The sequence below is a fragment of the Eumetopias jubatus genome, unplaced genomic scaffold (genome assembly GCF_037043125.1).
Source record: "Eumetopias jubatus isolate StellerSeaLion01/CBP00866 unplaced genomic scaffold, mEumJub1_p1.0 scaffold_15, whole genome shotgun sequence".
NCBI classification, from domain to species: Eukaryota; Metazoa; Chordata; class Mammalia; order Carnivora; family Otariidae; genus Eumetopias; species Eumetopias jubatus.
The window spans coordinates 18,368,522-18,384,023 of NW_028274821.1; the positions used below are offsets into that span (position 1 = coordinate 18,368,522).

Sequence of the window (15,502 nt, forward strand, 5' to 3'; positions counted from 1 at the left end):
TCCAAACCCCAGGGAATGTCTCTACCTATTACCTGAGCACCCAAACGTCCAAACTAGCACTCATTCTTACTTCCCCTTCTTTTTAAACCATTTTTTCCCAATCCAGTTGACCATCCAGTCCCGTAGAGTTGCCCCACCTCTCCTGTCCATTCTCACCCATGCCACTTACACGAGTGTAGATGCTCACGTCCGTTCCTTCCTTGCAGGAACGTTTCCCTTTTTCTCCTTCTCATTTTTTACTCCCTACACCCTACAAAGCAGTGAACTGAATATCCTTCTCAATCTAACCTTCTTGTTTGAACCCCTTCAGCGTTCCCCACTGCCTGAAGGCAAGGGTCATGAGGCCTTCCTGCTCTTCCCCTCCCTCCCCATGCCAACCTAGAGCTTCCTCTCCTCTTGCCCACACCCTGCTTGGCTCTGCTAATCTCGCTTGTCTTCTACAACTCAGCTTGGACATCTCGGCCACTGATCTCTCCCCCAGCCCATACAGTTGGGTCAGGTTATAAAGCACCCTGTGCTCACTTGAAATTGGCTATTTTTCCTATTTTTACAATCACCTATTCTTAACTGGTCTACTCCCCCACCCTGACGGCCTCCCCACTCCTATCCCTCCCTCCCCACAAGCACACAGAGCTTCATGTGGTGCTCAGCACTGAGCCTAGCATGCGGTGGAGATGAAGAAATAACTCGAATAAATGCCTTATTTAGATGTGAAGATGCCCCGCTCTTCTGGTAAAATGCTTCTCACAGTGTCTCACTACATATCGGAACTCCATGATCAAAATGCCCTACCAACAAATCACTTTTGTTAACCAGGTCAGCTTTCTTCAAAACAGAATTTAGAAATGTTAGCTGACTCTTAGAGAAATGATATTACAAAGAAGCAGTTGCTCTAACACAAGTTACCTCAGCAATATAAAGCTCCTCCCTGATACTGGGAGCAACCGAGGGTGGGCATGGCTAAGCCAGGACGAGGTTCTTCTAAAGGGCAGGGAGGAGAAGTGGACAACTGTTGGTCTTCAGAATTGAAGCCAGTCTCGAGTGCAAGGGGCAATGGCTTCTGCAGATGGCCAAGTAATGGCACTCTGGGCCCGGGCCCCTACAACCCTGCCCACCCCCCACCTCACCAGCTCTGCACCACCTGTATTTATCCTTTGTGGAGACGAAGCTGAGGGTGCCTCCCTGCCCTACCCCCTATCCAAGGAAATAGGCTCACAAGGCTTCCTCTCCCCCCACGGGGCGATGCAATGGGTGCACTGACTTAGTTTTATTTCCTTCCCCTCAGACGTTTAAGAGCCTGCAGACTCTGGCACCAGAAATATGAATAGGAGCCTACAGAGATACTCTTCCAACTGCTGCTCAAGCAATTAAATTTGCTGATCCACAGGGTGTGGTAGAGGATTGGAAGTCTGACTTCTCTAGAGCTGGGCTCAGCCAAGTTTTTCTCTAAAGGGCCAGACACTAAACATGTTAGGCTTTGCAGCCCGTACAGTCTCTGTGGCAACTACTCAACTCTGTCTGAGCACAAAAGCAGCCATAATGAATATGTAAATGTAGGGGTGTGGCTGCTTTCCAATAAAACTTTAGGTACCAAAATAGGTGGCAGACTGGGCTGGACCTGGAGGTGACAGTTTGCTGAGTCCTGCAAAAACAACTTGAATAAAATTTCATTTCTCAAAGTTAGATATATATATATATATTTAAAATTGTGAAACTTTAATGTTTTGTGCAAGTGGCACCCCCAGATACGGTTGTGTGAGTATAAAGAGTTTAAGATGACATATAGTTTGGGGCTTTATTTATCAAAATGTTAAATGTAGATAGCTTTTGACCAGCTATTCCAATGATAAGAATACACTGAGCAGAATATTCACAGATGTACACCATGATATATGTAAAAAGATGTTTACTGTAATAAAAAAAAGGTTTTTTTGAGTAGTATGAATTTGATGGTGCTATAAATAGGAACTAGTTGAAATTTTCCCTAATTACTGCTATCCCAACTACTGTTTTCATCTCCCTTCCCCACTTATGTTATCTTGTCACTTTTGGTCATTAAAACCCAATTCAGTTTAGAACTGCTAATTTCTCATCTTAAAATCTTATGTCTTTCACTCTCCTAGTGGTACTGGCCAAAGCTAAGTCTCAGGGAACTCGGGATAGGGAGGGCTCTTCCCTCCCTCCTCCTACTCGGATGTTTTAGGCCCAGAGAAGGGGCTGGGTGGATGGGTGCATGCGGTGGGCACTGGGAGAGCCTGGGCTGTCCTACTTCGACTTCCTTCCCCAGACAGGATTCTGGGAGGCAGTTGGTTCTCTCTAAACCCCGAGCCTCTGCTCTCTTGATGAGCTCCTTGAGGGCCCACGGGATCTCCCCACTGCCTTCTCCTCTGGTACCGGAGACCTTGCTTGACTTCATGTCTTCACTCTGTCCTCAGCTCCTGGCACTGCCTCTGGCTGGGGCCGTCTCACCTTGGCTGGCGTATTAGTCTGCTGGGGAGGCTGCCATCACAAAGACCACAGGCTAGGTGCATTAAACAGCACAATGTCCCACAATTCTGGAAACTAGAAGTCCAAGAGCAAAGGGTTAGCCGGGTTGGTTTCTTCTGAGGGCTCTCTCTTTGGCTTGGAGGTGGCCATTTTCTCCCTGTATCTTCACATGGTCTTCACCTTTATGTGTGAATCCTAACCTTCTTCTTTTTTTAAGATTTTATTTATTTATTTATTTATTTATTTATGAGAGCGTATGCAAGTGCACAAGTGTATAGGGGGAGGGGCACAGGGAGAGGGACAAGCAGACTCCGTGCTGAGCGCTGAGCCCGACGCAGGACTCCCCAACCCATGACACTGAGATCATGACCTGAGCTGAAATCAAGAGTCAGACACTTAACCGACTGAACCACCCCTGCACCCCCCAATCTCTTCTTATAAGGACATAGATCATATCAGATTAGGGTCCCACCCTTAATGATCTCATTTCAATTTAATCACCTCTTTAAAGACCCCCATCTCCAAATATTAGAGATTAGGACTTCAACATATGAATTTTTGGGGGGGGTAACAATTAAGCCCATAACAGGTGGGGTGCTACAAAATGACTCAAGTGCACTATTATCAGTCCACACACAGGATACCTGTATCACCCTACCCCACCATGCTGTGACAATGCAGGTCACCCCTGCCACCTTCCTCAGGGCACACACCCAAGTCCACTGCCTATGTAGACGTCCAACTGGGTGTAAGAAGACAATCTCCCTTGTGGAAGGTTTTCTGAATCTCCAGCCATGACTCTCTTGCAGCAACCCTCACTTGGCTTTGGAGGGGCAGAAAGGGACTCACCCCACTATTCCTAACCAATGGTGACTTTTGAAAATTCCCTCACTCTTTCTCCTCCCCAATCTTCTGCTCATATAGGCTGGGGTGATGGCTGAGCTTGGCAAAAGTGGGTCACTTTTTAAGAGGCCTTGGGGGAAGCATCCAACCCGCTGTTGAGAGCATCTTGCCATCTCTTTCTTTGTGATATGGGGTACTTCGCACCATTGTGCCCTTAGCCTTGGGTCCAAGTTGCCCATTCACTGGCTAAAGGAAATTTCTACTTAAGTAATTTATTTTTTTTTAAATATATACAAGGGCTAATCTAAATGCCCATTAATAGAAGAGTGATTGCATATAGCATGAAATTCGTTATGGCATATCAATGTAAAAAAAATTTTCTAAACTTATTGACATGGAATGGGACCTCAGATATATTTAAAAAATAAATCAAATCACAACATGGTATGTTTAGAATGAGAGCATTTATATAAAGTTATAAACATTTATATGTGTTTTGGGGGATAGATAATATCTAGAAGGAACAGAAATATACTATATTAATAGCAGCTACCCAAATGGAGTAGGTACAGGGAGAAAGGGGCTTTTCTGTGTTGTTTTCATTTTTAAAAACACCAGCATGTGCCACATTTTAAAATAAAGAGGTAATCTAAATATAATTAGATGCTATAACAGTTTCTAGAAATCTTCTCTTGGGCAAAGTCACGTTAACATTAGAAAACGTAAGTGCTCAGTAAGGAGTAATTCAGCTGTTAATCGGTAGCACTGTTACGCTCTCACATCCCACCGCCATATTACCAGGGATCTTAATGTTTTCCAAAATAAAGTGTAAAAAGCAGCAGGCATAAACAAAAACATGGAATGTCAGCATCACGGAAGAGAGGCCGAGAAGACCAGCCTCCAATCGGCCTCCCATGGTCACATGTCTATCATATTCATTTATCCTCACAAGTCCTTCCAAAGGTCTGATCTGTGCAAGCAGTGGGGGTATGAAAATAAATAAGACAGAGACACGCTGCTTGCTTGTCACGGGAAGTGCTGATTCATCTTTGCAGTAGGTCGTTTCACATTTATTTAATTCTACCCCTGTTTTATGGTATCTGACCTCTACCCTCGTCTTTTCACGTTGGCTCCTTTGACTCTTGCTTTGTTTATTTCCCTAGTTTTATTGCTTTTTGTGTTTTAGTCTTGCATTTTGTTTCCTTAAAAGATAAATTTTTTTTTTCTATTTGGGGTTCTGAAAATGTCACTATTTCATTTACGTTCTTTTCCTTAAAGAAAAAGAAAAAAACTTGATTCCACGTTGCATCTCTCTGCCTCCACAAGTCTTTATATTTTTGTGGGGGTTTTGTGTGTTTTTTTTTTTTAAGATTTTATTTATTTATTTATTTGAGAGAGAAATCACGAGCAGGGGCGAAGGGTAGAGGGAGAAGCAGAGTCCCCGCCGAGCAGGGAGCCCGATGCGGGGCTCGATCCCAGGACCCCGGAATCACGACCTGAGCCGAAGGCAGAGGCTTAACCGGCTGGGCCACCCAGGCGCCCAAGTCTTTATGCTTTTGACATTAACATTGGTTTTGGGTAGCAACCCTCTAAGTCACTGTTGTTTCTGGTTCTCAAATGAAGAAACTGAGGCAGAGAACAGAGACATTTCCTTCTGGATGGGTTGTCAGCTGGTACTATGCTCCCCATAAAATCTCAGGGGGGCAAGAGCACTGCCCGGCAGACTGTACCCAGGGAGCCCTTGTTGAATAAATACCTGATGGATGTTCCAGTGTTCTGTACCTTTCGTAACACCAACGTATTTTTATTTTCTGGATTTCCTTCCTGATGGTTCGATGTTTCCTTGCTTTCTTCCAGCATAAAGTTCCTTTATGTTTTCATTCCCACCCCGTCACTGGCTGTGAATTACAACTGAGTCACCTCTCAGACCCCAGTGACCCCGAGAAGCAGGCTGTGGCAAGATAGGGGCAGATTTCTGGAATCCACTCCCGCAGTCAGCTCCCCACGACCTCAGGCCTGTGACCGATAAGGACACACACTGAAATGGACACACAGGAAGGAACTGTACCTGAGCGTTCCAAACGGTCCCGGTGGTGAAAGAGACACAGAAGGGGCGCTTCCTGTCACTTTTTTAAGCCACTGCTTCCCAAAGCCTGTGCCCGCAGGAGAGATTCCACACATCTATGCAAAAGGGCTTTGTGCCACGTAAGTTTGGGAAACACCATATATTATATCCTCCTTTTGAGACTTTATAATGCACGTGAACCTGTCATAGATTCTGAGCTATCCTACAGAATATGAATCTGTTTGATTTTGTTTACCTCACAAAGGTAAACCAAGGAACTTTTCTTTCCTTTCCTTTCCTTTTCTTTTTAACTCTCTCTCTCTCTCTCAGCCTGTTCATACAGAACAAAATTTCAGAAGCACAGCTCTGAGGCCCACATATCATCCTGGATAGGTAGGCCTCTCCACACATCTTGGACTGCATCTACCAAGAGCCTAGCAGATGCAGCCTCAACTACTCTGTCATAGTTATTCTTCTTCCACATTGGCAGCTAAGGCAGACAGCCTGCGTTTGAGTCCTGGCTCTGACCTTTTGAAAAGTGGGACCTTCATATATATCAATGAAGTATTACTCAGCCATAAAAAAAGAATGACATCTTGCCACTTGCGACAACATGGATGGACCTAGAGAGTATCGAGCTAAGCAAAATAAGTTGGTCAAAGACCGATATCTATGATTTCACTTATATGCAGAATTTAAAAAACAAAACAAATGAACAAAGAAGAAAAGAGACTAATAAAAAACCAGACTCTGAAATACAGAGAACAGGTGTAGTTGACAGAGGTGGGGGAGGGGAGATGACGAGTGAAATAAATAAAGGGGATGAAGAGTACACTTACTGTGATGAGCACTGACTAATGTATGGAAATACTAAATCATTATATTGCATACCTGAAACTAATAAACAATGTATGCTAATTATATTTTAATTAAAAAAAGTGTGACCTTAGGCAAGTTACAGAATTCCTGTGTGCCCCAGTTTCCTTACCTATAAATGGGAAGGTAACACTACTTACATAGGGGGTTGTCAAGATTAAATGAGCTGATTTAGGTAAGGATAGAAAACACTGCTTGGCACATCACAGTTGTTGATGCTACAGAAGGGTTAGAGATTGCTGTTATTATTTCAGTAATTTTGCTAAAAATTATAATAGAAAAGTAGTTTTCAAAAGCAGGTGCCTTGGATCGCAAGAGCATTTTTTTTTCCCAGAAATAGAAAAATCGATCCTAAAATTCATGTGGCATTTCAAGAAACATCAAATAGTCAAAACAATCTTGAAAAAGAAGAACAAAGTTGCAGGTCTCACATCTCTGACTTCAAAACTTATTACAAAGCTGTAGTAATAAGAGCAGTATGGTGCCAACACAAAGACAGAAATAGAAACCAATGGACCAGATAAGAGAACCCAGAAATACACCCACGCATCTATGATCAAATGATTTTCTTAAATCTTATTTTTAAGTAATCTCTACACAACACCCAAGTGGGGCTCAAACTCACAACCCCAAGATCAAGAGTCGCATGCCCTACTGACTGAGCCAGACACCCCTGGTCAAATGATTTTTGACAGGAATAACAAGACCACACAATAGGGAAAGGACAGTCTCATCAACAAATGGTGCTGGGAAAACTGGATATCCACAAGCAAAAGAATGAAGATGGCCCCCTACTTTATACCACATACAAAAATTAACTCAAAAGTGATTAAGAACCTAAATGTAAAGACCTAAACCTATAAAACTCCCAGAAGAAAACATAGGGGGAAAAGCTTCATGACATTGGGTTTGGCAACAATTTCTTGGGTATGCCACCAAAAGCACAGGCAACAAAAGCAAAACTAGATGAATGGGACTAAATCACACTGGAGAAGGAGTTGGCCGCAAACTCAACGCCTCAGTTGCAGCTGCAGAATCCTGAATCCCCATCCCGGCCTCTTGTTCTCTTTTCCTCCACCTTGCCAATGGTTAGGATGTAACAGATCCATGTTAGCTGACCTCTTGGTGGTGGGAAAGTTCCAGATCACATCTAAGGTTTCAATGTCTTTGAAGATTCTGATCCCTTAGATCCCAAATTCAAAGCTGAAAAGAACCTCTTTCAGAACTCCATCCCCAATCTCAATCTCCTGCAAGGAATTTCTCCATAGATTTCCAGACCAGTTCAAATAAATAGGGAGGCAACTTATCATGGTGGGGTCAAAGGTATCAACCCCATTTCTTCATCCACAGATTGAGTTTGATAGAGGAGATAATGTGAGACCTCAAAGAGATAATGAGTAAAGTGTGTGGCAATAATTCTATAATATTACTTAATATTACTCATATTACATTATATTTAAATCACTCTTAACAGTATTAGAAGATCTGGGGCTAAACCAAGCCTCCCATAGTCACTATGAGTCTCCAAGATGGTCATGAAACCCCTGAAGTGACCCTTAGACTCAAGACGGAAGCATGACAAATGAAGTGTGGGGGCCAGTCACTAATCATGGAATCAACAGGAATCCTCAGCACATCCACTATCATGTTCCTAAGGTAACTGTTATGGGCTGGATTTTGTCCTCCAGAAGTCATATTTTGAAATTCTAACCCCCAGTACCTCAGAATGGAGTGTATTTGGAAATAAGTTCTTTAAAGAGGTAATGAAATTAAAAACCAACCCTACTCATACCTTGATCCTGGACTTCGAGCATCCAGAATTGAGAAAAAATAAATAAAATTGTGTTGTTTAAGTCACACAGTTTATGATGCTTTGTGATGGCAGCTCGAGCAAACGAATATAGTATGTGATCTCCCCGACTGGCACACCTAGTTTCAAGGAGAATCTTAGCTCTGGAAAGGCATATCAGCTCTTCCATTCATCCCTTCTCCTAGAAAGCCCTTCTACTGTTGCCTGACAGATTTAGAGGGAAAGAGAGAAGCCCCCTAGAGACTGAGACAAAGAAACCATCACCTTTACTTACACATGTCCCACTGCATTGTATAATTACATTCCATGAAACTAATTTACGGGACTTGATTAATTTCATACTCTCCTGAGGGATGTATTCAGGTATCATATAGCTATGCCAACTTCACAGGGAGATCTGAGGCATTTAGCTATGTCTTTATTGTGAAATGTACACAGCTATTTGGAGAGAAAATGTGCTTATGCTTTTGAATAATTGTTCACAGAATTATAGCATTACATGGGATTCCCAAACTCTGTCTGGTCTATCACTCCCCATTTCCTAGTTACCATGCTAGTGAATAACAGTACTGGGAAATAAAATTAACAGCCTAAGACCAGTCACTGACCCATCGAGCTAGTCTGAAACAAGCCTTGAGCTTATAAACTGGTAAGTACATGAAAAATGTGGTGACAGCCTTTTTATGCCAAATCTTGTCTCAGGCCTTCTATCAAGGACATGATCTTTGATCATCCCTGAACTTAGTCTAAGGCACAGAGAAAACCTCCCTACGGCCAGCCCGGGGATGGGGTTTTGCTCCATCCCAAGCTTTCTGTTTTTCATTTATCAATACTAGCCTTCCCATGGATCAAAAATCTCCAGTGGTCCTCTCATCTCCATGTTACCTGCCCTCCTAACCTACCTCTTGCACAGCTGCTCTCTTGAGATCGCACCAGGTTGGCTTCACGCCTGTTTTATTTTAGGAAGCGCTATTTCCAAACTCCCAATATCATCAACCCTTCCTGGGTATTTCTGGGAGTTGGATGTAGAAAAAAGTATTTGCTAAGTAACGTTTTTATTCCTCTTTTTTTTTTTTTTAAGATTTTATTTATTTATTTGACAGAGAGAGACAGTGAGAGAAAAAGGAACATAAGCAGGGGGAGTGGGAGAGGGAGAGGCAGGCTTCCTGCCGAGCAGGGAGCCCGATGTGGGGCTTGATCCCAGGACCCTGGGACCATGACCTGAGCCGAAGGCAGACGCTTAATGGCTGAGCCACCCAGGCGCCCCTTTTATTCCTCTTTGAATAAAAGGTTCCCTTGCTTCATGGGCAGTGGTGGCTTTCTAAATGGGGCTTCCGTGTTGGGTTTGGACAACCCTATATCCTGCTTGGGAAGCCTGCGCTCCTTTCTGAATTTCTGGACTGGAAGGGACTTTGAGAGATCTCTGCGTGCAGGCAAAACTATACCTAAACATTCCGATTATCCACCTGAGGTTTCCAAACTAGCTTCCCACAAGCTTTGACAGAGGTAGCTTCTCCAGTACTCAGTTTGTTTATCCGGCTACTTTTTCGGGTAGGAGTTCAATAAACATTTCAGTCCTAGAACCATACGGAAAGCATTAAACTAGTCTGGAGGAGGGTACGTTACAAAAAGAATGGTTCAGACACACATTTTGCCCTTATTAAAGAATTTAAAATCTAAGTGGATAGAGAAGAAAAGACACACACCAGGTTCACACACAACAGCACAAGTAGAGTCAAATGCCACAAGAGGTAATCGTGAATTTCAGAGGCCGGAGTAGCACCTCCGACCAAGGGCACAGAGTCCACGAACCTAGAAGCTCCAGATAAGAGGTAGTGTTTGGGCTGGACCTGGTTGATGGGCTGGGGGGGGAGGGATAGATTACATCTGAGCACCCCTGTTCCCTTTGTCCTCAGCCCTCAAATCCACAATCAGGATTTATTCTGTTCTTTCTCTCTCTGAGTCAGAATCTTCTCGGAGCTTGTCAGGGGCTCCACTGGGCCTGATTCCTGTCTTCAAACTGGGAGTTCTCCTTGTAAGATTAGAGTTGGCCACTGCCCCGCAGGGAAGAGGATGACGAGAGGAAAATGTCACCATCCCCTTCACATCCCAGCCCAGTAGGGACACCTCAGTAGAGGCAGAGACTTGCAGGCCTGTGCTCTTGGCAACAGTGGCTAAGTGGCTACGTGTAGTCATAGAGACCACGGGCCAGCATGGGACCAGGACTTCATGCTGACTAATCAGATGTGGATTTAGCTTTCTGCAAGTGCTTCTGCCCAAGCTGGCTCGATCTTGTTCGGATGGGGGGCATTCACACTTTCTTCACCATGCTTACGTCAGCTTGTGTCAAGCACAGCAAAGCTACAGGTTCTCAGTCATGGGGAATGCAATGGTAACCTCTCACCGGATGTGCCCACTCTTCTCCAGGCCCCTCTCCCTCAATTTGCATGCACTCTACCTCTCTTCCATGTCTGTCCTTCTGGGATTGCCTCCCTTCTTTCTGCCCTAGGTAGAGTTCCAGCCTCTGTGATGTCTCAGGTGGACAACCACCTCCCACCCTGCCTCCCGTCTCTCCCACACCAATGCTAGTCCATTGCCAATCAAAACACCCAGCTCAGAAAACTCCGGCTTCCCACTGCCGATACACATAATACCAACTTCTATGCTTCACCCGCAGGGCTCTCCAGCATTTAGATCAATTCCCCCATGGGTCCCCTAATGCTCTACTTTGCAGACAAAATGAGCTCCCAGTTCCCCAAGTCTTGCTGACAGCTCTCCTACCTCTACAGCTTGGTTTATATTCCCTTCTGCTGAAGTGCTCCTTCCCCCGACTACTGAATCTACTTTACCCGTGAAACCTGTACTTGCTCCTTTACAACCAAGGAGAAAGGCCAAGGCCCTCCCACCTTTAAGGGCCCAGAGCTCCGTGGTTATACCTCTTATGGAATTGACTTCACTCTACACATCGCAAGCCATTTGTTTTCTCCTTCTCCCCACTAGAGTGAGGGTTGCATCTTGACTACTTTCACTTCACATGCAGTCCTTAGGGGTAGCATCTTGTCCATAATAAATGCACAAGCTCTGAGAGTGGTGTTCAGTTACACTTCACCCTAATTTTTTTTCACCTTTCCCCCAAATTTTTAAGGGTTGGAAAGGAATTAGGAAACGCCACCTTATCCTTAAAATAGAAGACTGCTAGATTTTTTTTTAAGTCCTGAGAACTTCAAATGCACGGACTAGATTTTGCTAGAGGCTTTTGATAAGGCTCAGAGGAAAGAGCACAAGATCTAAATGTAAGTATTCCAATTAAAAAAATAGTAATAATAAAAACAAGAGCTAGGCCTCTTGGTCCTGATCTCAGTCCAGCCACTGACTGTGACCTTGAGCCAATCCCTCACTGTAACCGGGGCTTTTTTTTTTTTTCTTTTTTGCCTGTAAACTGAGGAAGTGAGTGAAAATGAATTCTAAGATTTATTTCAGTTTCTATTACCCTAGCAGTTGAAACTCAGGATGTAAGAATAATACAGAGAATCAGGAAACTATCAAAAGAGTAGGCAAATGGCTTCCTGGAGCCCTCAAATGATAATGGTGCTCAGACAGGGAGCATCCACTCCTCCTCTTCTCCTACACCCCTCTTGCACACCTATCTCCCCAAACCCCCACGATCCCTGCCATTATTAATGCAGAAGGACCTGCATCCAAATGTTCTTTGTCAACTCTGAGGCAGACCGGATATCAGGGACAGATTCTGCCCTTCACTGCTTTTCCCTCTGCCCCTTCTTCCCCTTCCCCTCTTCCCCAGCTATACTATTAACTGGACTTGGTAAAGAATTGAGAACCCATCCCAAATTCAAATACTATTCTAGCACAAAGTTGGTTCCTGTAAAGCCTCTATTTACAAGATCTTGGCTCGTCAAACAAAGGGCAAGCAATTCCAGACTCGGTAAAAAGAAAAAAAAAAAAAGCTTTTATTTGCTCTGGGTGACCTCAGGCTTTCCTATCATAAACTATATCGAGTACTTGAACCTACCGGCAAACCCCACACCTTGTGTTCTTGCTAGCTAGGAAGTATGAAGTCTAAAGGTCAAGGAATTATGATCCTTTAATAAGAGATTCAACCTTTCCCTAGTACAGAGCTATTCAAGAATGAAAAACCAAATGGAATGTAAAAGAAAATGCACTGGGATATACCAAAGAGAGCCCTCACAACGGAAAAAAGTTAATTGGCTTCTGGTTAATAGGAAGGAGACTCTGGCTTATTATCCTTAAGTACCTTTGAAGCCTTACACCTTATTTTGGACATAAAGGTTACTTTGAGTTACAAAGCAAAATCTCCTGGGATGTTTAGGTACGGACAAGTGCGAGGGACAACAGGCTCATCTTGTTTTATCCATCTTTGAGTTGCAAAGCAAGGTTCAAGCCATTTTAAAGTACAGGGCTTTCACTATCCTGAGTATGTGTAATTTACCAGTAAGGACAGGGTTTTCCTCCCAGATAAGAAGTCTCTTATCAATTAAGAGAAATTTCATGGGTCATTTTTTTTTATTACCAGGAATTTTAATTAATGATTCCAGATTTCACTTTCTGCAAATATGATCAATTAAGATTTTAAGAAAACTTTCATCAAATTGAACATTTTGAAGTGGTGTCTCATTCAGTGGCAGCTCCCATTTCTCTCTGGGGCTTGGGGCAGCCATCCGGGAGGAAACAAGCCTGGAAGCTGGGCTCGCTCACAAGGCAGTTTGCATAAGACTGACACCACGTCAAGAGTTCAGATGAAAGAAGGGGGCGGTTTACACAGATGCTGTCCCTCTCCCTTGAATCACCAAGACCAACCAGTACTCTGATCTCAGGAAGAATCATACTTTAAATCCCTCCCAAGTGGGAGTCTAGTTTTGTTTTTTTGGTTTCCACAGAGGAATTTAATAATCCATGTATTTCTTGTTTGAAATTGACCAGGTGGTCATTTTGTTTTAGTTTCTCACATAACTTAGCCTCTCAGTGAAATAGCAATATTCTGTCCATAGCGTATTTTATCTCCAGATTTTGAAAAGGTGGGAGAGAACAACCCAAGTCCCTTTTTGAGGATGACCTATTTCTGCAGCTTAGAACTTAGATAAGATTTAAAGATTACAAGATTCATTCAAAAAAAAAAAAAAAGAAAGGAGAAATGTATGTTACGAGCTTCGGCAACTATAAGCAGTAATACAAGAAATAAAAATGCCACTGTACCAGGGCCGCTCCTCTTGTTAAACAGACACTGGAATATCCATTAGGCAAGTGTCCTAAACGGTTTCCAAACTGTCACTTCCTTCGATTTTCTATCTCTATTTTCATCATAGACAGAAAGGAAGACAAAATGTTTAGAGCTGTTCAGAGCCTGTGTTCCCTAAATTACCTGATCGCCAAGGGAGGGGCAGGGGATAGCCGTCAAAGACCACAAGCCTTCCCAGTCTGAGTTGATACAGAATGAAACGCAGCTACCAGCTATTACTGGCGAGGGGCTGGGCAGAACCCCCCATCCTCTCCTCCTCTTCCTCCTCTCTCCCCCTCGAACTTCCCAGCAGCAATCGACCGGTCCGCGAGAACGACACTCTCCATTGCGATCTGGCTTCCGGACACCCGATCCTCCCAGAGCCGCACCGGGACCCACCTACCTCCTGAGGATGCGAGGAGGCTGGCTACCCGCAGGGCGAGAAGGATGCTCGGTTGCAGCTCGTCAGCATCCCCCTTCCGGAGCGGTTAACTGGGAATACACATTCGCCTCCATTTTCTGGTCACGTGATCACTGGCACATCTAAATAAGGATGATCACCTGCCTCCCAGATCTCCCAGTGAACCGGCCGCCACCGGTGCTCTCCGGCTGGGGGATGGAGCCCGGGCTGCGCCGAGTTTCGTTTGGGAACATAAAATACTCTTTCATCCAGGTTGTGGAGTCTGAGAAGCCCCCTTGACTTTCGTGTCTGCTCGGAAAAACTGCTCCCTCCCCTGTTCCTGAGTGAGGTTGGATGTGAATGAGCTCAAAGCACAGGCTGGAAGGAATCTAGTTCCCCTGAAACATCTTAAAAAAAAAAAAAAAAAAATCCCGTAGCTTCACAGAACACGCAGTAAGATGGCATCGTGATTATTTTCTTCACATGGGCAGTGGTTAAGACGGTAACAAAATGGACTTTGGGAGCATGGTGAGATACATAAACAAGGCCAATTGGAGGTTCCGGAGAAGGTTATGATTGCACAAAATCATGGCTATTGGAAGACAGAGGCGTGGGGCCATAAAGCATGCGGACTCTGCAGTCAGAGGTCCTAGAGTTTGAATCTATTTATTAGCAAGTTCCGGCCAGTTACTAAAGTGCCTGGTGCCTCAGACCACCAACTCACAGGTGGATAATAATAATACTGGCACTTTAAAGAACGATAAATCTAGGTAGAAATCTTAAAGAGTCTAGATTAAAATCAACTCACAGTAACTGTTAGCTACTAATACCGTTATTAATTCTTAAAACATTTACAGAAATATTTGACATAGTTAAGGTAAATGAAATAGGAATGAAAAGTTTACATGCTAGGCATGCATTCGTTTGTTTGCTCCTCAAAGAAAAAAAAATTTTGTCAGACAAACCAAAAACTTCTGATCACCATCAGGCAAAATGTCAATGCAAAAAGTAACTATGGGTACCGTCCTCAGAACTGGATTGCTCAGAGTTCCATGTTACCTAACTTTTTAGTGTTTTTGGTGGGGGCGGGGCTGGGGGAAGGGGGCTATGGTAGGGAGATAGGGCAGTTTTAGGTACTCTTCCAATTGATCTACCACTAACAAAATAGGAAAGTGAATTACTCAGCAGAGGACCTGGTCATGGTTAAGTACTTAAGAAATATTAGCTCCTGTTCTTAAAATGAAGGGCATTTCTTTCCTCGCCATGGCTGTTGGGGGTGGTGGGAGGGCAGCGAGGAAGGGAGAAGAGGAAGAAGCAAATTTTTTATATCTTTATTTAAACTAAAAGCCTACAGTCGGCGCCTGGGTGGCTCAGTTGGTTAAACATCCGATTCTTGATTTCGGCTCAGGTCATGGTCTCAGGGGCCGTGAGATCAAGCCCCGCTTGGGGTTCTGAGTGTGCTGGTTCCCTCTCCCTCTACTCTTCACCCCCCACCCCCACTTGCACTCTCTGTCTCTCTCTCTCTCTAAAATAAATAAATAAAATCTTAAAAAAAATAAACTAAAAGCCTACAAAATTCTTCAGAATTATGAGCAGTTATTAAATAATTTCTCATGTGCCATCTACCTTTCGGCCATGGAGGAGACCTAAGAGGGGGCGGGCATGAGGAAGGTGTGACTTTGGCAGAGTTACTGACTGGCAGAGGTTCAGCAAAAGCCAAAACCGTCAGGGAAGCATGGATGGCTTTAGAGCTTGTGTCCTGGGTGT

General features: G+C 43.9%; 1 protein-coding gene across 1 annotated transcript in view; it reads right to left on the reverse strand.

The window, feature by feature from the left end:
* The window catches only part of PRUNE2 (prune homolog 2 with BCH domain), a 197,015-nt gene that overhangs the window by 40,940 nt on the left and 140,573 nt on the right, over positions 1–15,502 (reverse strand). The window lies entirely within an intron of this gene.